At 42.3% G+C, this 6,714-nt stretch overlaps 2 pseudogenes across 2 annotated transcripts; one reads left to right on the forward strand and one right to left on the reverse strand.

Annotated features, from left to right (window-relative positions):
- The first annotated feature begins 324 nt into the window (after positions 1–324).
- On the forward strand, positions 325–895 carry LOC311633783 (sphingomyelin synthase-related protein 1-like; annotated as a pseudogene). The gene has a single exon. The product of its transcript is annotated as a sphingomyelin synthase-related protein 1-like (transcript).
- A 1,326-nt stretch (positions 896–2,221) lies between these two features.
- Positions 2,222–5,079, reverse strand: LOC311633784 (nucleolin-like; annotated as a pseudogene). The gene is made up of 4 exons: positions 4,930–5,079; positions 3,899–4,242; positions 3,167–3,841; positions 2,222–3,088 (listed from the first exon to the last, which is right to left on the reverse strand). The product of its transcript is annotated as a nucleolin-like (transcript).
- Positions 5,080–6,714: the final 1,635 nt, after the last annotated feature.

Raw genomic sequence — 6,714 nt, forward strand, 5'->3', positions numbered from 1 at the left:
TCTAACAGGGTATTGCACTGATCTAAGGGGTTAGGATAGGTGTTAAAATAGATGCTCTGTTTTGGTTTAATTAACCCTATTTTCTTTAAAATCTTTAAAAACATTTTTATTGGAGTGATGCCTAATGGAATGGAGTGCTCTACCCGGGAAAAGATGGCATTTGGCAAAGTGGGCAATGTGGGAGAGGGGTTCAGCACAGGGACAGTGGTGGGTGTGCCCCTCTAGCCCTCTTCCCAAAGCCACCCTACTCAGTTTCTCTCTGTGTGGCTCCAGTTTGCTCTAAGCCACCATCCCTTCCTGGAACCCAGGGCAGTGGAGGAGGAAATGGCTGGTCCTAATCAACTCTGTATTTGCTACTGGACAACCAAGCATGTAGCTGTCTGGCTGAAGGCTTCCTTGAATATGTGGACATATTATGCAATAAGCACTGACTTGATGGAATCATGTTGCTAACATTGCCTGTATATGATCACCGATTGCCTCCTCTGGAAATCAGAGTCTTAGGGGACATTAAAAGGTTAATGCTTTCTGTCTGAAAATTGCAGAAAGTACATATCGATGTTTTAGAAGAGATGGGATATAACAGTGACAGTCCCATGAGTTCCACCCCTTTCATCAGCGTTTCTCAGAGTGCAGAGTGACTCTGTAATGGGGAGCCTTCACATGACTGTGATGGACTCATCATTGATTTGAATTCTGATCAATACCAGTACATGAAGGGTAAAAACAAACATTCTGTTAGAAGATTGGAGCCAGAGTACTGGGAGACCATATTGAGTTGTATATATGTTTTTATAGTATTCGGATTTACATCTTTCATTATGGTTATAGCCCAGAGATAGTTCCTGACATGCAGACCTATACACCACTCCCAGATGTATTTTTAGACAAATAATTTTTGTTTCTAGTTGCCAAGTTAGTAGAATAATGCTATAATACCAATGACAAAAACATCTATATAATAATAAAAGAGCAATATGAAAATCGACTGAATGGCCAGTGGAACAACCCTCTGGACATTCTTCTGGACGACGTTTCGGATGAAGCTGGGCTGTGAGGGCCAAGGCAGTCGCCAGGCTGGGGCAATGAAGACCTACTCCTGCATGAGTTTCTTGCATAGGGCCTCTAGTGTTTACAATAACTATTATTGTTCTTTTGATTGATATATACTTTTCATTTGCTTTATCTAATAGTATAGAAAGATATGCTTTGAAATTACCTCTTTCTCTTAGAATAAACCAGACCTTAATCCTAGATGAGTGGGAGAGACCACTATTTAATTTATTTTTCTATAACTATATTATAGTTCCCTGGGCACTTCAGATTTTAAAGCATTTCCTAGAATATTTGTAATAGATGAAATTTGGTTACTTTTCTTAATGATGACTGGAGTTCTGATTTTCCAAAAATATGGGGAGGTCTCCTGTATCACTAAACAAATTTGAGTTATCACAAATTTAAAAAGAAGAAGAAGGAGAAGGAGAAGAAGAAGGCTCCCTAACCGGTTTGGTTCAGTGGATAGAGTATTGTCCTGCAGACTGAAGGGTCCCAGGTACCTCGGTTGCAGGTACATCCCCAGTAGGGGGTGTGCAGGAGGCAGCTGATCGATGTTTCTCTCTTATCTCTTCCCCTTCCTCTCTGTAAAAAAAAAAAAAAATCAATAAAAATATATTTAGTAGAAGAAGAAGAAGAAGAAGAAGAAGGAGAAGGAGAAGAAGAAGAAGAAGAAAGAGAAAGAGAGGGAGGGAGGGAGAGAGAGAGTGAGAAACATCAATTTGTTGTCCCATTTATTTAAGCATTCATTAGCTGATTCTTCCCTCCCCCCCCCCGCCCCCAGAGTTTAGAACTTTTAATTTGTCTCATAGCCACTGAAGCAAAATTATGATAAACATTCTGCTTTCCTTTCTACCCCAACACAGACACAAGAAAACTATCTGTAGGGGGGAAAAGCGTTGTACGTGGGAAGAAATAATATAAATTCAAAACTTACCTATAAGGGTTAGCTCTACCATTCATCTCTAAAAAGTTTATACAAATATCCAGACAAAACCAACAGAGTATCTCTTTTGAAATATTACCTAAATGGATTTCCAAATAGACCACAGGACTGGATACCATCTTGGAATGTCCTTAGAAGGCTCTGTCACTGATCAGCTAACAGAGTGAAAACACCAGAGTCCTTTCTTTCAAATGGAAGAAGGAAAGACAGAGATAGAAGAAACTATTCAAACTTCGTCTTCTTTCCTTGTGGCTTATGGTCTCCTCCCCCTCCTCTGCCTCCTTGAAATCTCCTCGATTGCCAGAACCTCCCCAGCCTCTGCCACCAAATCTACCTCGGCCGCCTCTGCCTCCAAGACTCCCAAAGCCACCTTCACCCTCAGGCTTGACCCAGTCCCAATTAACTTTGTTTCCATTAATTTCACCATCTTCCATGCCTCTTTGCTTTGGCATCTTCCTCACTGTTGAAGTTTACAAAACCAAACCCTTTGGAAGAGGCCATCTTCCGATCGATGACTATCCTTGCCTAGATAGAGCCATCAAATGACTCCTTCAATGTCTCTTCTGTAGTCTCCTCAGACAGACGTTTGACAGAGTTTTGGCTGGCTGGCTTGCATTAGGTGATCCTCTGGGTCATTGCAGTTCCAGCCTGATTGCTCTGCCTCGATTTATCTTTTTATTTCAGGAATTTAAAGCTTCTTTAGCACCTTCAAATGAAGCAAATTCTATAAATGCATACGCTTTAGATTTGCCATTTTGGCTCTGGAGCACTTTGATAAAAGTTGCCTTCTCAAATACTTCCTGAAGAGTTTCTTCTGTTGCACTGTAGGAAAGGTTGCTTAAAACCAGAGTTTTTGATTCACCACTCCAAGTGCTGTTCTTTCCACCTCCGTGGTCTTGGTTTTGACCTTTCTCTCAGTATAGTACAGAGAAGGGGATCGCCCATCTATTTCTGTTCCCCGCTTTTCTTACAAGGTTTTCCTGCGTCAGCTTCTGTCTGAAATTCAATATAAGCAATCCCTTTACTCTTCCCATCCTTGCTGACTAATCTGATCTCCATAGCATCTTCAAACATTTCTTTTAATTCATCCTACCATATAAGGCAGATTTATTTATTTATTTATTTATTTATTTATTTATTTATTTATTTATTTATTTATTTTTTTGCCAAAATTGTTCTTGCATCTCAATCTTTTTTACTGTCTTTTCCCTTTGGTTTTTCTAGTTTAATTTCACTGCCAAAGACTTTTAAAACAGTGAGTTCTAAGGCTTTTTCCAGGTCCTCAGCAGATTCAAAATCCACATAGCCAAATTTCCGGGACACACCAATTCTGACATCCAAAGCAGCAAGATCATTTTTAGCAAAAACATGACTAATGCCCATTTTTAAACAGGAGCAGTCTTGCTGAAGTTCAGGTTTCCAACAGAGATTGAAAGCCATAGTTGGTTCTGTGGCCTCCACTTTCTGTTTCTTGGCCGTAGGAGCAGTTTTCTGTTTGGCCATTTCCTTCTTTCATTTTCCAGGTGCTTCTTTGACAAGCTCTTCCTCCTCCTCTTCGTCGTCCTCCTCCTCTTCCTCATCATTATCCTCTTCATCAACTTCATCGTCCTCCTCTTCAGCTTCACCCTCAGCTGTACTCTTAGCCTTCACATGAACAGCTTTTACGGGAGCTTCCTTGCCTTTGGCTGGTGCAATCTCCATAGGTTCTTCTTCAGAGTCATTTTCTTCTTCATCCTCATCTTCATCACCATCTTCTTCATCATCCTCATTATCTGAGGCAGGAGCAGCAGCAATAGTTTTCATCACTGCTGGCTCAAATTCATCTCCCTCCTCTTCCTCCTCCTCCTCCTACTCCTCCTCCTCCTCCTCCTCTTCCTCCTCTTCCTCCTTTTCCTCCTCCTCCTCCTCCTTCTCTTCCTCCTCCTCCTCCTCCTCTTCACTGTCATCATTATCTTCCTCATCACTGTCTTCCTTCTTGGCATTCTTGCCATTCTTTGCTCCCTTGACTGGGTGGCTGCTCCCTTCTTACTAGAGGTTGCTACCGTGCTTTGCTTGGTGTGCCTCCCTTCTTACCAGGTGTGGCTAACACTTTGGCTGTAATTACTGCCTTTTTGTGAGGGGTTTGCATAGCCACTGCCTTTTGCCAGGGGTGACAACTGCTTTCTTGCCTGGTGTGGCAACTGTAATCTCTTTTGTTGGGGAAACCATCACTTTCATTCTTGGAGTTGTAGTAGCCTTCTTTTCTCTTAAATTTAAATTCTTTATTGTTTAAAGAATTAGGTGAGCCTAAACTGGTTTGGCTCAATGGATAGAGGGTCAGCCTGAGGACTCAAGGGTCCCTAGTTCAATTCTGGTCAAGGGCATGTTCCTTGGTTGCAGGCACATCCCCACTGGGAGGTGTGCAGGAGGCAGCTGATTGATGTTCCTTTCTCATTGATGTTTCTAACTTTCTATCCCTCTCCCTTCCTCTCTGTAAAAAAAAAAAAATCAATAAAATATATTTTTTTTAAAATAAATGAAGTATTAGGTGAGTCTCCTTTCCCTCCCATTGACCTCTCCCTGGCCATCCCACCCCCAAACACAAGCCCTCACCCCACTACTGTCTGTGTCCATTGGTTTTGCTCATATGCATGCATACAAGTCCTTTGGTTGATCTCTTACCCCTCACCTCCCGCCTTCTCTCAGAAGTTGTACAGTCTGTTCAATGCTTCTATGTCTCTGGTTCTATTTTTGTTCATCAGTTTATGTTGTTTCTTATATTCCACAAATGAGTGAGATCATGTGATATTTATCTTTCTCTGGCTGGCTTATTTCTCTTAGCATAATGCTCTTTAGTTCCATCCATGCTGCTACAAATTGTAAGAATTCCTTCATTTTTAAAGCAGTGTAGAATTCCATTGTGTAGATGTACCTGTGGTAGTTCTTCTTGCCTTTTTTTCTGAGGAAGGTAACCTTTTCTCTACTGCTTTCATCTTCTTTATCCGACATTTTCTCATCTTCACTGTCTTCTACCTCCTTTGGAGGAGGAGCCATTTTCTTGGGGTCACTTGATTTTTACCAGCCTTTTTGAGCTTCACCATGACGGCAGCTTATGGCGGTGGAGTGTGTGCCCAGAGGAATCAAAGGGCATCGATGATGGCCACTGGTACTGAAGAACTGGAGCACGTATGTTTAGCTACCAGCTAGAGCTCGAAACTTCATTGGTTAAGTCTTGTATGTGCCCTTACTGTGGATTGAACATGCAACCTTGGGGTATCGGGATGATGTTCTAACCAAGTGAAGTACCCAGCCAAGGCTAATTAGCTGTGTTTTTTTCTAAGATGCCTCTTATAAGCAAAGTATCTTAGAGTTGATGAGATAGGGTGTTTAAAAAGGCTAAGGACAGAGCCTATAGCACAGAAAGTGCCAGGTAAGTGTTAATCAGTGTCATTACTAATTGCTTCTTCTGAACACCTGAGCAGCATCCTTCACACTCTTGGGGGAAGGTCCCTCAGGAAGACAAGGTTCTCTCTCTCTCTCTCTCTCTCTCTCTCTCTCTCTCTCTCTCTCTCTCTCATTCCCTCTCTCTCTCTCTCTCTCTCTCTCTCTCTCTCTCTCTCTCTCTCTCTCTCTCTCATCTTGTCTGTCTTTCTCCCTGTCTCCTGCTGAACTCAAACAAGGAGTCATGTTGTATTGGTGTTGGCAGCCTTCCAACGACAATATGAGGATGAAGCTGAAGCTAGGGACCGCAGAGTAGGGAAACACAAACCTGGGCTGCCAATGACATCACTGAGCATCTGGACAGACCATCAAATCTCTGTATGTTTATTTGCAACCCAAAGCATTCATTGATGGAAGTTGTGTGTGTATGTGGGTGTACAAGTATGAGTGTGTGCGTATTTGTAAACATTTTCCCTGAAACACTGGTGGGTTATGAGAGTTCAGAACATGAGCTGTTTTACTAGTGTTTTTATTTGCCCCTGGCCCACTCTAAGCCACCTACGGGATAATTCTCCCAGACAGGCCTCTTTCCCACCCCATGCTACAAGGTGTCTAGGAAGCCCAGTCCAACAGTCTGATTGGTGGGTATCCAGAATGTTGTTCTTCAAAAGTGCTCAGAAGCGCCTGGTACCCCATCTCCTCAGTACCTTTGACATAGCAGCAGACTCTTCTGTCTCCAATCCTGGAGGGCTCTGACTTTATTACCTCTCTTCAGACAATCATTCCTGTCTTCTCTTCTATATCTCTAGGCCAGTTTCCCACCTTCAACAAAACAATCTCTCTGGAAATTGTCACCTATTTCCTCCCAGGACAGCATCTCCCAAAGAGTGGAACACACTAGTGAGATCTTAGGTGGTACAAAAAGGGAACATTTATTTATTTTTTTCAAAGAAAAAAAGTTAAGGAGTGATATAACTAAATTAAGTCTAAAATTGATTTAAAGAAGAATACTAAATAAATGATAGTTGAAGTAGCCCTCAAATATGGCTAAAAACCCCAAATGGTACCTGATCCACTGAGGTTCGGGACACTTGGCCTTAGAGAAACCCTGCACCATGTTTCCCCAGGTGATAGCCTCGATTTGTGTGCTTTGGACACAAACTGGGGTATCACCTGGGGAAACAGTGCAGATTTACCCTCCTTTCCTGGGTCTTCTCTTCATATGCACGGGTGTCCAACACCTAGCTGGCCCAAATGAGGGTTTATAGTGGTCACCAACCAGCCAGATGTCACTG

The sequence above is a fragment of the Pipistrellus hanaki genome (assembly GCF_964339955.1).
Source record: "Pipistrellus hanaki genome assembly, chromosome: 15".
Classification (NCBI taxonomy): Eukaryota; Metazoa; Chordata; class Mammalia; order Chiroptera; family Vespertilionidae; genus Pipistrellus; species Pipistrellus hanaki.